A 15485-nucleotide genomic window follows, 5' to 3' on the forward strand; every position below is an offset into this window, starting at 1 on the left:
TATTATTAGGCGTGGATTTTTTAAAAAAATCATTGCCTATTATTAGGCGTGAATTTTTAGAAAAATCATTGCCATTATTAGGCGTGGATTTTTAAAAAATCATTGCCTATTATTGGGCGTGGATTTTTTAAAAAAATCATTGCCCATTATTAGGCGTGGATTTTTATTGGGCGTGGATTTTTTAAAAAAAATCATTGCCTTTTATTAGGCTGTGGAGACTTATTGTACATAAAGCCTACCTTGGTTCATTATATAGTTGTTGGTCCTGTAGAAAATGTTCTCAACAAAACTTTGCGCTTTTTGGAAAAGAAAGACAAATACCCGCATTTTAGGCCTTTCAAACTAAAAATTACGAATAGAAAACACGGCTTCCCATTGAAATATATTTTTTAATAAAATCATAACTTACGTTTACACACAACAGCAGCAACAACAACTACAATAAAATCCTAAGTGCGCTAAAAGTTAAACAAAAACTATTATTTGTTGGGTTGAAAGAAAATTTTGTGCTTTGCATACTTTTAGGCTGGCATATTTACGCTACAGCACTCATTCAATGGTATTGCATACTTTTGGGCGCATTTAAGTCTTACTATTTGAAGTGAGCGTTGCTGGTTTTGTTTTTCGCCATTCAAAAGGACCACCCTCCTCCTCCTCCAGCCAATGTCAATGCTGGAGGATTTGGAAATAAAATTTACGAAAGGCAAGGATTTAAAGAAAACCCCAAGGAAGCTAGAAGAAGAAAATCTGCCTGAAAGGGAAAAAAGTGTTTGCATTCGTCGGGTTTTTGGTGCTGAATGGCTGCAGAGAGAGAGTCAACAAAAAGGTAAATGTCATTCATTGACAAATGACAAAATTTGGTGAAGAGTTTCCTGGTTGTTGTTCTTGTTGTTGCCACTACTTAATTAGTTGTGAAGAAAGGGAGAAGAAGGAGGAGAAAAACAACTACTGAAGATGATAATTTTTGTTTGATTAGCAATGTTGTGTTTTATGTTTAATTTTTTTGAGGAGGAGGGGGTAATGAAAATAGGCTGGGGGAAAAATGGTCTCTATTTAGGTTGGAAACATTTTCAAGGCTTTGGGAAAATTAAATTTTGAAATTAAAGCATAGTTTTAGGCTATAAAAGGGGAATAGGATAAAATATATTTTCCACAACAGATTGAATATTTCTTAAAAAAATATATATTTTTTTAAATATAATCAAGTTGGATAATTTTTTTTTTGATAATTAAAAAAAATTTTTTAAAAAAAAAAATATTTTTCAAAAAAAAAAATATTTAAAAAAAATATTTAAAAAAAAATATTTAAAAAAAAATATTTAAAAAAAAAATATTTAAAAAATATTATTTAAAAAAATATTAAAAAAAATATTTTTAAGAATTCTTAAAAATATTTGCTATGAAATCAATATTTTTTTAAAACTAAAAAATCAACTATTCTTCAAAAAAATTTATATAAAAAAAATTAAAAAAAATTTTTGTTTTAAAAAAAATATTTTTGAAAAAAAAATTATCTAAAAAATTTCATTATTTTTTTAATAAATTCCTTATCGAGAACAACTTTTCTAAAGCCTACATTTATTTTTCAATTGTAGATTTTTTATTTTCCAATTTAACCTCAATATTTCCCTTTTAATCTATTTCCCCTAAATCAGCCTAAAAGTAGGCAATGACAGAGCTGATTGATGCAATCAGCTGTGCAAATAGGTATATGGCAAATTTATTAACAAATAGTCATTGAAATGGAGAGAAGAAAAAAAAACAAACAAAAAATATGAAATCGAAGTGAAAGGAGAGGATACAAGTAAAAAAAATCCGTAATTTTTTAAAATTATTTTTTGAGGTCTATCCTTAGGCGTGGATTTTTTAAAGATTATTTTTAAGGGTCTATCCTTAGGCTTGGATTTTTTAAAGATTATTTTTAAGGGTCTATCCTTAGGCGTGGATTTTTTAAAAATTATTTTTAGGGGTCTATCCTTAGGCGTGGATTTTTTAAAAATTATTTTTAGGGGTCTATCCTTAGGCTTGGATTTTTTTAAAATTATTTTTAGGGGTCTATCCTTAAGCTTGGATTTTTTGAAGATTATTTTTAAAGGTCTACCCTTAGGCGTGGATTTTTTAAAAATTATTTTTAGGGGTCTATCCTTAGGCGTGGATTTTTTAAAAATTATTTTTAGGGGTCTATCCTTAGGCGTGGATTTTTTAAAAATTATTTTTAGGGGTCTATCCTTAGGCGTGGATTTTTTAAAAATTATTTTTAGGGGTCTATCCTTAGGCGTGGATTTTTTAAAAATTATTTTTAGGGGTCTATCCTTAGGCGTGGATTTTTTAAAAATTATTTTTAGGGGTCTATCCTTAGGCGTGGATTTTTTAAAAATTATTTTTAGGGGTCTATCCTTAGGCGTGGATTTTTTAAAAATTATTTTTAGGGGTCTATCCTTAGGCGTGGATTTTTTAAAAATTATTTTTAGGGGTCTATCCTTAGGCGTGGATTTTTTAAAAATTATTTTTAGGGGTCTATCCTTAGGCGTGGATTTTTTAAAAATTATTTTTAGGGGTCTATCCTTAGGCGTGGATTTTTTAAAAATTATTTTTAGGGGTCTATCCTTAGGCGTGGATTTTTTAAAAATTATTTTTAGGGGTCTATCCTTAGGCGTGGATTTTTTAAAAATTATTTTTAGGGGTCTATCCTTAGGCGTGGATTTTTTAAAAATTATTTTTAGGGGTCTATCCTTAGGCGTGGATTTTTTAAAAATTATATTTTGATTTTTGTTTATTAAATTTTTCGCAGTCCTGGCCTTAATATATCAGATATTATTTCTTCTCTGCACTACGAATAGCCCTATCTTTACATAATGTATTTTATTTTTATTTTTTATTAGGAAATAGTTATCTTACCACCCCCCATTAACATATTCATGCCTAATAGTATGCTTTAATTTTACCATACACACACACGAAAAATCCAACAAACCATAACATATGTGCATCCTGCACATAAGTTCCTCTACTTGTTTTTTGCAATGTTATAAAATAAAAGCATATTTTGCGGTCTGCAATTCAGACCTTACCAACAGGTAAGAAATGTGGAACTCTCACACATGTTGTCCCCCCAAAAATTAAGGTAGTCACCGATTAACTAATTATTCGTATTATTTACACAACTTATCGATAACTAACTGCCCCACCGAAAAAATGAGCCATCAAATTTAATTAGATTTCTATTTTATTTCCAATTCGCTTCGTTTTTTTGGCATTTGGGGCAAATTACTTGGACTCCTCCTCCCAGGCCCAAAAGCTAGTCTCAAATCCCCGAAGTAATTTTGGTAATAGGGATATCAGTTAACGCGTCTTTACTTAGACAGTGGAGATGATAAAGTAATAGGGGTAATTGTGGAGGTGGGTTATTTGGGCCACAGGTGTGAGAGAGTTTGGGGGGAGAGAGTTGGAGAAAAAAGTGGGAAAAGGGAGATGGTGAGGTCTAGCGATTGTGACTGTTGTAAGAAGTGCATTTTAATTAAATTGCACGGCATTGCAGTTGAGCAGTAGTAACCGATTTGTGTTAGACCATGTAAACTATTACCAAGCATACCCCCTTCTGTCTTTACACCTTCCTTAACTCACCAATTGCTTTTGGTGGGTCTACGAAACATGCTGATATGAAGGAGAGATTCCTCATTTACATATTATTACAATTTTTGGTTAAGACTGCAAAAAATCTGCAATGGAACCCTCCACTATCTGCATGATGTAGGGGGAAGTGATCAGATTTTTTTTATTGAAAAGTTGTTTTTTTTCAATTAAAAAAAAATTGGAAAATTTTTTCAATTTTTTTTAATTAAAAATAAAATCCGCCAATCTTTAAAATTATTGATCGATTTATTTTAAATTATTTCTTTTTGGTTTTATTAATTATTGAACCAATTGGTCCAGTTGTTTTTTTTTTCTTCACCTCATATTTCCAATTAATAACCTAGCCAATACTCCGGGGAACCGCATGGCTGTACCCAACAAATTGCCATTTATAATTGCCTACATTTATTCAATTATTTACAGCACTGCAAATGGTTTGTCATATTTTCTGTGGTAATAAGTTATAAAAAAACATTAATTTAATTAAAATAACATTTAACTCATAAAATATTTTATTCGTGAGCCTAAAAGTATGCACCATATTTTATTATTGATAATATTAGATATTTATATTATCAATAAACAAATACTCAGTGAAAATGACTAAACAAATTTCAAATTTTCAGGTGATTTGAGAACTTCTTTTGTATAGAAAAGCGGGGTTACCTCGGTGTATTTATTCGCATCAACCTCCCCCTAAAGCTCCTTAACAAATTATTCTTTAACAATCCACATCTTATGGCCTCTAAGTAAGCTTTAAAAATTATTTGAAAAAATCCAAGCCTTATGGCCTCAGCATAGCCTTCAAAAATTATTTTAAAAATTTAAGCTTTATGACCTCAGCATAGCCTTAAAGAATTATTTAAAATATCCAAGCCTTCTGACCTTTAGCATGACCTTAACAATTATTTCAAAAATGCCTTGTGGTCTTCCCATGGCCTTCAAAAATCTTTTAAAAAATCCTCGTCTTCTGACCTTCAGCACGACCTTAAAAATTATTTTAAAAATGCAAGCCTTGTGGTCTCTCCTTGGACCTCAGCATAGCCATAGGATAAAAAAAATCCAAGCCTTATGGCCTCACAAAGCCTTCAAAAATTATTTGTAAAATCCACGCTTTCTTACCTTCAGCATGGTCTTCAAAAATTATTTAAAAAATCCACGCCTTTTGATTTCTCCATGGCATTCAAAAAATCCACGCATTGTGGCTCTCCTTGGCCTACAAAAATTATTTTAAAAATCCAAGCCTTCTGACCTTCAGCATGACATTAAAAATTATTTAAAAAATCCACGCCTTATAGCCTCAGCATAGCCTTCTGGTCTCAGCATAGCCTAAACGTATTAAAAAATCCACGTCTGACCTTCAGCATGACCTTAAAAATTATTTGAAAAATCCAAGCCTTATGGCCTCACAAAGCCTTCAAAAATTATTTATAAAATCCAAGCCTTCAGAAGTTCAACCTTATTTAAAAAATCCACGCCTCCATGGCCTTCAAAAATTATTTAAAAAATCCACGCCTCCATGGCCTTCAAAAATTATTTAAAAAATCCACGCCTCCATGGCCTTCAAAAATTATTTAAAAAATCCACGCCTCCATGGCCTTCAAAAATTATTTAAAAAATCCACGCCTCCATGGCCTTCAAAAATTATTTAAAAAATCCACGCCTCCATGGCCTTCAAAAATTATTTAAAAAATCCACGCCTCCTTTAAAAAAATATTCTTTTAAAAATCTATGACTTGGAGGTCCATTAGAAAATATCTCAGCACAAATTCACGCCTTAGAGGTCCTGTAAAAAATATTCTTTTAAAAATCCACGCCTTGTAGGTTCTTTAAAAATATATTTTTTTAAAAAAACACATCCTGGAATAAAGAATATTCTTTTAGAAAACCCACGCATTGGAGGTCCTTAAATATATACTCTTAAAAATCCACACCCTAGAGGTCCTTCAAAAAAATATTCCAGTACAACTTCACGCCTTACAGGTCCTTTAAAGTATACTTTCCAAAAATACACGCTTTGGAGGTCCTTTAAAGATACACTATCCAAAAATCCTCGCCTTGGAGGTCCCAAAAAATCTATTATAAAAAACACACCTTGGAGATCCTTGAAGGTCCCTTAAAAATATTCTTTTAAAAATCCACACCCTGGAGGTCCTTCAAAAAATATTCCAGTACAAAATCACGCCTTAGAGGTCCTTTAAAATATTCTTTTACAAATGCACGCCTTGTAGGTAAATTAAAAATATATTTTGAAAATCCAAGCTTTGAAAGCCCTTTAAAAAATATTTATTTAAGTATCTACGCTTTGGAGATCCAATAAAAATATTCTATTAAAAATCCACATCTTCGATCCCTTTAAAAAAAATTGTCCTTACACAAACCAAGACCTGGAGATCCTTTAATTTTTTTTAAATTTTTTTTAAATCCTCCTCATAATTTAACCCAGTTAATGAATGCTTGGAGGTCAGGTTCCCAAGATAATCGTTTCAGAAAAATTCCTTACCTTTTCAAGGTAATCGATTTTTTTTGCGTATGTGTGTGAGAGGGTCTTTCAAGGTAATGACAGAAAATAGAAAAATCATTACCACAATTGTCGTTTTTGTTGTTTTATGGTTCATAAGAATAAACATTTTGTGTTCGCATTATCACTTAGAAAGGATTGTCTGTCTATCTGTCTGTCTGCCGCACTTAAATGTCGCACTCCACAGAGGCCACAAATCATCATAAATAGACGACAAAACGTTCGGCTCATTTGTCACGTTGATTTCCATTCTTGACGGTCTCGACAAGTGCTTGGAGATTAACAGGCAAAGAAGAGCAGGTGCAGAAGCCGGAGGAAGGAAGGTAGGAGGGAGGGAAGGAAGGAAGGAAGAAAGTTGGATATAAGGTGAAGTGGTACCTTAATAAACCTTCACATGATGGCAAACCATGAGACATTCGCCTTCAAATTTTGTTGTGAAATGAAAAACAAATCTCAGCATGCCTTTGAAAAAATTCGGAAATAGATGAAACAGAAAAATAGACAAATTTACCAACAAATTTTGGGGATTCAATTTTTCATATTCCGCCAACTATGTTCTATTTTTTTATTTTATTTATTTATTTTATTTTTTTTTTTTTTTTTTTTTTGTTTGAAGACCTCTTTCATGAAAGACATATGTGTGTTCGAATGCATCCTTCAAGAGCATCCTGCAAGTAATATTTTCCTAACAGCCACCATAAATGTTTTGTTGTGGCCTCCCACAATGCTAAGCGGTTTCGTTTCCATCCATCCGCATTGTTGTTAGTTAATGGAGGAACCTCCGATGACACACTGATATTACTGACGGAACGTGCTCAAGTTGTAGTTTTCCTCAGCACAAAAGAAAAAACTCTTTACTCAGGTTCTCAGTGAGTGTGTGCGTGTGTGTGCTTTTTTCTTCCTACTCAACTCACTCCCTTATCCAAAGGCTCTAAAGACTCATCATTACCATCAACATCATCATTTGTTACAAGGAAGGAAAGTTAGGGAATACCACAAATACCCTCTTATAAGGATTTATTTCAAAGGACCTCCAATGAGTATGGACCTCCTTTGGAGGTCCTTTAAAAATATTATTTTAAAAATCCACGCCTTGGAGGTCCTTTAAAAATATTCTTTTAAAAATCCACGCCTTGGAGGTCCTTTAAAAATATTCTATTAAAAATCCACACCTTGGAGGTCCTTTAAAAATCCACGCCTTGGAGGTCCTTTAAAAATATTCTATTAAAAATCCACACCTTGGAGGTCCTTTAAAAATCCACGCCTTGGAGGTCCTTTAAAATTTTTTTTTTAAAAATCCACGCCTTGGAGGTCCTTTAAAATTTTTTTTTAAAAATCCACGCCTTGGAGGTCCTTTAAAATTTTTTTTTTAAAAATCCACGCCTTGGAGGTCCTTTAAAATTTTTTTTTTAAAAATCCACGCCTTGGAGGTCCTTTAAAAATATTCTTTTAAAAATCCACGCCTTGGAGGTCCTTTAAAAATATTCTTTTAAAAATCCACGCCTTGGAGGTCCTTTAAAAATATTCTTTTAAAAATCCACGCCTTGGAGGTCCTTTAAAAATATTCTTTTAAAAATCCACGCCTTGGAGGTCCTTTAAAAATATTCTTTTAAAAATCCACGCCTTGGAGGTCCTTTAAAAATCCACGCCTTGGAGGTCCTTTAAAAATATTCTTTTAAAAATCCACGCCTTGGAGGTCCTTTAAAAATCCACGCCTTGGAGGTCCTTTAAAAATATTCTTTTAAAAATCCACGCCTTGGAGGTCCTTTAAAAATCCACGCCTTGGAGGTCCTTTAAAAATATTCTTTTAAAAATCCACGCCTTGGAGGTCCTTTAAAAATATTCCTTTAAAAATCCACGCCTTGGAGGTCCTTTAAAAATATTCTTTTAAAAATCCACGCCTTGGAGGTCCTTTAAAAATATTCTTTTAAAAATCCACGCCTTGGAGGTCCTTTAAAAATATTCTTTTAAAAATCCACGCCTTGGAGGTCCTTTAAAAATATTCTTTTAAAAATCCACGCCTTGGAGGTCCTTTAAAAATATTCTTTTAAAAATCCACGCCTTGGAGGTCCTTTAAAAATATTCTTTTAAAAATCCACGCCTTGGAGGTCCTTTAAAAATCCACGCCTTGGAGGTCCTTTAAAAATATTCTTTTAAAAATCCACGCCTTGGAGGTCCTTTAAAAATATTCCTTTAAAAATCCACGCCTTGGAGGTCCTTTAAAAATCCACGCCTTGGAGGTCCTTTAAAAATATTCTTTTAAAAATCCACGCCTTGGAGGTCCTTTAAAAATATTCTTTTAAAAATCCACGCCTTGGAGGTCCTTTAAAAATATTCTTTTAAAAATCCACGCCTTGGAGGTCCTTTAAAAATATTCTTTTAAAAATCCACGCCTTGGAGGTCCTTTAAAAATATTCTTTTAAAAATCCACGCCTTGGAGGTCCTTTAAAAATCCACGCCTTGGAGGTCCTTTAAAAATATTCTTTTAAAAATCCACGCCTTGGAGGTCCTTTAAAAATCCACGCCTTGGAGGTCCTTTAAAAATATTCTTTTAAAAATCCACGCCTTGGAGGTCCTTTAAAAATATTCTTTTAAAAATCCACGCCTTGGAGGTCCTTTAAAAATATTCTTTTAAAAATCCACGCCTTGGAGGTCCTTTAAAAATCCACGCCTTGGAGGTCCTTTAAAAATATTCTTTTAAAAATCCACGCCTTGGAGGTCCTTTAAAAATATTCTTTTAAAAATCCACGCCTTGGAGGTCCTTTAAAAATATTCTTTTAAAAATCCACGCCTTGGAGGTCCTTTAAAAATATTCTTTTAAAAATCCACGCCTTGGAGGTCCTTTAAAAATATTCCTTTAAAAATCCACGCCTTGGAGGTCCTTTAAAAATCCACGCCTTGGAGGTCCTTTAAAAATATTCTTTTAAAAATCCACGCCTTGGAGGTCCTTTAAAAATATTCCTTTAAAAATCCACGCCTTGGAGGTCCTTTAAAAATCCACGCCTTGGAGGTCCTTTAAAAATATTCTTTTAAAAATCCACGCCTTGGAGGTCCTTTAAAAATATTCTTTTAAAAATCCACGCCTTGGAGGTCCTTTAAAAATATTCTTTTAAAAATCCACGCCTTGGAGGTCCTTTAAAAATATTCTTTTAAAAATCCACGCCTTGGAGGTCCTTTAAAAATATTCTTTTAAAAATCCACGCCTTGGAGGTCCTTTAAAAATATTCTTTTAAAAATCCACGCCTTGGAGGTCCTTTAAAAATATTCTTTTAAAAATCCACGCCTTGGAGGTCCTTTAAAAATATTCTTTTAAAAATCCACGCCTTGGAGGTCCTTTAAAAATATTCTTTTAAAAATCCACGCCTTGGAGGTCCTTTAAAAATATTCTTTTAAAAATCCACGCCTTGGAGGTCCTTTAAAAATATTCTTTTAAAAATCCACGCCTTGGAGGTCCTTTAAAAATATTCTTTTAAAAATCCACGCCTTGGAGGTCCTTTAAAAATATTCTTTTAAAAATCCACGCCTTGGAGGTCCTTTAAAAATCCACGCCTTGGAGGTCCTTTAAAAATATTCTTTTAAAAATCCACGCCTTGGAGGTCCTTTAAAAATATTCCTTTAAAAATCCACGCCTTGGAGGTCCTTTAAAAATCCACGCCTTGGAGGTCCTTTAAAAATATTCTTTTAAAAATCCACGCCTTGGAGGTCCTTTAAAAATATTCTTTTAAAAATCCACGCCTTGGAGGTCCTTTAAAAATATTCTTTTAAAAATCCACGCCTTGGAGGTCCTTTAAAAATATTCCTTTAAAAATCCACGCCTTGGAGGTCCTTTAAAAATCCACGCCTTGGAGGTCCTTTAAAAATATTCTTTTAAAAATCCACGCCTTGGAGGTCCTTTAAAAATATTCTTTTAAAAATCCACGCCTTGGAGGTCCTTTAAAAATATTCTTTTAAAAATCCACGCCTTGGAGGTCCTTTAAAAATATTCTTTTAAAAATCCACGCCTTGGAGGTCCTTTAAAAATATTCTTTTAAAAATCCACGCCTTGGAGGTCCTTTAAAAATCCACGCCTTGGAGGTCCTTTAAAAATATTCTTTTAAAAATCCACGCCTTGGAGGTCCTTTAAAAATATTCCTTTAAAAATCCACGCCTTGGAGGTCCTTTAAAAATCCACGCCTTGGAGGTCCTTTAAAAATATTCTTTTAAAAATCCACGCCTTGGAGGTCCTTTAAAAATATTCTTTTAAAAATCCACGCCTTGGAGGTCCTTTAAAAATATTCTTTTAAAAATCCACGCCTTGGAGGTCCTTTAAAAATATTCCTTTAAAAATCCACGCCTTGGAGGTCCTTTAAAAATCCACGCCTTGGAGGTCCTTTAAAAATATTCTTTTAAAAATCCACGCCTTGGAGGTCCTTTAAAAATATTCTTTTAAAAATCCACGCCTTGGAGGTCCTTTAAAAATCCACGCCTTGGAGGTCATTTAAAAATATTCTTTTAAAAATCCACGCCTTGGAGGTCCTTTAAAAATCCACGCCTTGGAGGTCATTTAAAAATATTCTTTTAAAAATCCACGCCTTGGAGGTCCTTTAAAAATCCACGCCTTGGAGGTCCTTTAAAAATATTCTTTTAAAAATCCACGCCTTGGAGGTCCTTTAAAAATATTCTTTTAAAAAATCCACGCCTTGGAGGTCCTTTAAAAATATTCTTTTAAAAATCCACGCCTTGGAGGTCCTTTAAAAATATTCCTTTAAAAATCCACGCCTTGGAGGTCCTTTAAAAATATTCCTTTAAAAATCCACGCCTTGGAGGTCCTTTAAAAATATTCTTTTAAAAATCCAGGCCATGGAGGTCCTTTAAATATATTCTTTTAAAAATCCAGGCCATGGAGGTCCTTTAAAAATCCACGCCTTGGAGGTCCTTTAAAAATATTCTTTTAAAAATCCATGCCTTGGAGGTCCTTTAAAAATATTATTTTAAAAATCCACGCCTTGGAGGTCCTTTAAAAATATTCTTTTAAAAATCCACGCCTTGGAGGTCCTTTAAAAATATTCCTTTTAAAAATTTCGCCTTGTATATTTTTCAAAATGTTATTTATCCCAAGCACGCCTAGAGATCCTTTGGAATTTTTTTTTTGGTCGAATTTTTTGTCACAATAATTTTGTTAGAAAAATTTGATCCGCATACCCTGTGGCCCTGTTTAAGGATAATTCAATTAATTTCTCGTTTTTTTCCTCTCACACTCTCTCTATCTCTCAAGTAGATGCGTGTTTAGTAAATATTGGAAAATGGAATGACACTTAAGAGGGCCCATATGCATACTATGCAACTCAAAACCTGTATTTTTTGTCACTTCGAATATCGGTGTGGTTTTTATTGTCATTGTTTGCCACGTTTTCAATAAATTGCAATGATACTTCATTAGTGATATATAAAGAGAATGGGAGAGGGGGAAAATGAAGAAGAGAGGTGTAACATTTTATTAACGAGAAATTCCAAAGGAGGTCATATGAGGTCAGTGGAAAAAATATAAAGAGAATTTTTTCTATAGGAAAACAATCCTGAGATCCCCTCCAAGGTGTTGATTTTTTTAAGATTTTTTTCAGCTTTTTTTAAAGGACCGCCAAGGCGAGAATTTTTAAAAGAATATTTTTAAAGGACCTCCAAGGCGTAGATTTTTAAAGGACCTCCAAGGCGTGGATTTTTAAAAGAATACTTTTTAAAGGACCTCCAAGGCGTGGATTTTTAAAAGAATATATTTTTAAAGGGACCTCCAAGGCGCGGATTTTTAAAAGAATACTTTTTAAAGGACCTCCAAGGCGTGGATTTTTAAAAGAATATCTTTTTAAAGGACCTCCAAGGCGTGGATTTTTAAAAGAATATATTTTTAAAGAGACCTCCAAGGCGCGGATTTTTAAAAGAATAGTTTTTAAAGGACCTCCAAGGCGTGGATTTTTAAAAGAATACTTTTTAAAGGACCTCCAAGGCGTGGATTTTTAAAAGAATATTTTTAAAGGACCTCCAAGGCGTGGATTTTTAAAAGAATATTTTTAAAGGACCTCCAAGGCGTTAATTTTTAAAAGAATATTTTTAAAGGACCTCCAAGGCGTTGATTTTTAAAAGAATATTTTTAAAGGACCTCCAAGGCGTTAATTTTTAAAAGAATATTTTTAAAGGACCTCCAAGGCGTGGATTTTTAAAAGAATATTTTTAAAGGACCTCCAAGGCGTTGATTTTTAAAAGAATATTTTTAAAGGACCTCCAAGGCGTTAATTTTTAAAAGAATATTTTTAAAGGACATCCAAGGCGTAGATTTTTAATTTTTAAAAAAATTTTGCAGGTCAATAAAGTGTCCCTGGCCTTCAACTTTGATATGATAGGCTCACTGACAATCAACAGTTCTATAAAGGCTGATATTTCTTCGGCTGGTCCTACTGGTACTTTAAAGACCATCTGATCTTCAGCTGGTCCTTATAGACTTCCGTGGCTCTTATCTTTCGACTGGTCTACAAGTCCGGTCGCCTATAAATACTCTCAGAACTCCAGTTAGTCTATAAAGATTCTCGGCCATCAGATCAGATCTACAAAGACACCCCTAGCATTCCCTATCGTCTACGGGAGAATCACTGGCACTGAGCTCGCTTATAATACTAGGCTAGGCCTTCACCTGGTTTATAAAATATCTCCTGCCTTCAGCTCGCCTTTGATAGACCCATTGGTACTTCGGTTTATCTATGATAGACTTAGTGGCCCTTTAAATACCCTCTGTCTTTCAGCTGGTCTATAAAATCTCCATGGCCTTTATTTAGGCCTTCAGCTGGTCTTTGATAGACCCATTGTTACATCAAGTTATCTATGAAAGACTCAGTGACCCTTAAAAGACCCTCTGTCCTTCAGCTGTCTATAAAATCTACATTGCCTTTATTTTTCTATGATAAACTCACTACCCCTCAATTGGTGGGTCTATGTCGTTTCCCGTTACTTCGGCTGACCTTCAGACCTACGTCTATAATTAACTCACTGGGCATGCAGGTCAACTATAAACACTCCCAGAATTTTAGATCGTCTACAAAGACTCTCGCTCGTCTATTCAGACTCCCAGACTTTCAGCTGGTCCTTAAAGGAATCCTAGCATTCAGGTCGTCTACAGAAGGATCACTGGCCCCACAGCTCGCTTATGCTATACACACTATCCCTCCAGCTCGTCTATAAAGACTCCTTGGCCCTCGGCTTGTATGTGATAAACCCACTGGTCCTTCGGGTTATTTATGATAGACTTACTGGTTATTTAAAGACTCTCTGTCCTCGAACTGATCTCTAAAGGCTCCCTATAAATACTACCGGAACTTAAGTTCGTTAATTAAGACTTCAGGCCTAGCATCTAGCAGGTTCTTTATGACGCCCTGGCCTTCAGCTAGTCTATAAAGTCTCCTTAGTCCTCAGTTCTTCAGTTAAAACGCTTTGGTCCTTTAGCCGGTCTATAGGAAACTATTTTTATAAAGACACCATGGCCTTCAGTGGGCCCATAAGACTCTCTCGTGGCTTCAGTTGGTCTATACAGACTCCCTGGCCTTCAACTTCCACATGATAGGTTCACAGGGCCTTCTATAGGTCTATTAAGAATCCTGTTCTTCGTCTATAAATAATCCTTGGTCTTCAGCCTGTCTATGATAGACTCACTGGTCCTTTCAAAGACTCTCTGCCTTCAGCTGGTCTAAAGTCTCCGTTGGCTTCTGATATTCTATAAGCTGTCAGGTCCACAGATACCCTATTCCTATAATAAACTAGTTTAAATGTCATCTGATCTTAACCTGGTCCTTATGGCCTTCCTTGGCTCTAATCTTTCGACTGGTCTCGGCCACCACACTGGACTTCGGTGGTAGGTCTTTAAAAGCTGCGAGGTCCACAGAGACCCTATTCCTATAATAAACTAGTTGGGTCATCTATAAATACCACCTGGTCTCAGATCGTCCCTAAAGACTTGCTGGCCTGGAAATTCTTACTTGCATTCAGTTTGTCTCTAAAGACTGCCTGGCTCTCAGATTGCCTTCAAAGACTCTATCTCTAGCCTTCAGTTAGTCTAAAAAATCCAACCTTGGCCCTAAGCTACTCTATAAAACCTCCTCGGCTTTTTAGCTGGTCCTTGAGTTCAGTCCACCTATGGTTGGCTCACTGACACATCATTTGGCTGCCTACCTTTATCCCTACTTAACGACGACGGCCGATAAAAACACCCTATCTTGCCTCCCCTATTAACATATCTATGCCTAATAGTATGCTTTAAATTTGCCACTTACACACAAAAAGGCCTACAAACCATAACATATGTGCACCCTGCACATAAGTTCCTCTACTTTTTTTTGTAATGTAATAAAATTATAGCATATGTTGCAGGGTGCAGTTCAGACTGTCAGCTGGTAAGGAATGAGGATTCCAAGCAAATTTGTTTACCCACAAAAAATTAAATGATCTCACATTACCTCATTATTTCGATTATTTACTATAGCACACACATTTATCGAATATTAACTGTCCCGCCCCCAAAAAAGAAATTATGCCATCAAATTTAATTAGATTTCTATTTTATTTTCCAATTCGATTCGCTTTCTCTTTTGGTGGAAATTACTCGGACTCCTTCCCTCCTCCCAGGTCCATAAGTTAGTCTCAAATCCCCGAAGTAATTTTGGTAATAGGGATATCAGTTAACGCGTCTTTACTTAGACAGTAGAGATGATAGAGTACTAGTGGATGATTGTGGAGGTGGGTTATATGGACAACAGGTGAGAGGGAATGTGGTAGGATAGATATGAAGGAAAAACAGAGGATGGGAAAAAATGTGAGGTGTCTGACTGCTGTACGAAGTGCATTTTTATTAAATTTCAATGCATTGCAGTTGAGCAATAGTAATCGATTTGTTTTAGTCTATGTGAACTACCACCCTATGCCACTTCTCTCATTGCACCCATCTTACCTCACCGAACGCCTTTTGGTGCAATTTTTGGTGATAAAATCGGACGAAAATATATATGGGAGCTATATCTAAATCTGGACCGATTTTCACGAAACATGGCAGGCATCACTATAGCCCCAATTCAGCACATGATGCCAAATTTCGTTTAAATCGAAAGATATATAGGGACTTTGGCGCACCATTTGCATAAAATCGGACGAAAATATATATGGGAGCTATATCCAAATCTGAACCGATTTTCACAAAATTTAATACACATCGTTCTAGACTTAATTCAGTACGCTATGCCAAATTTCGTGCAAGTCGAAAGATATATAGGGACTTTGGTACACCATTTACCTTAAATCGGACGAAAATATATATGGG

Source organism: Musca vetustissima, unplaced genomic scaffold, assembly GCF_032173495.1.
Source record: "Musca vetustissima isolate MV318-11 ecotype Yass unplaced genomic scaffold, APGP_CSIRO_Mvet_v1 utg8326, whole genome shotgun sequence".
NCBI classification, from domain to species: Eukaryota; Metazoa; Arthropoda; class Insecta; order Diptera; family Muscidae; genus Musca; species Musca vetustissima.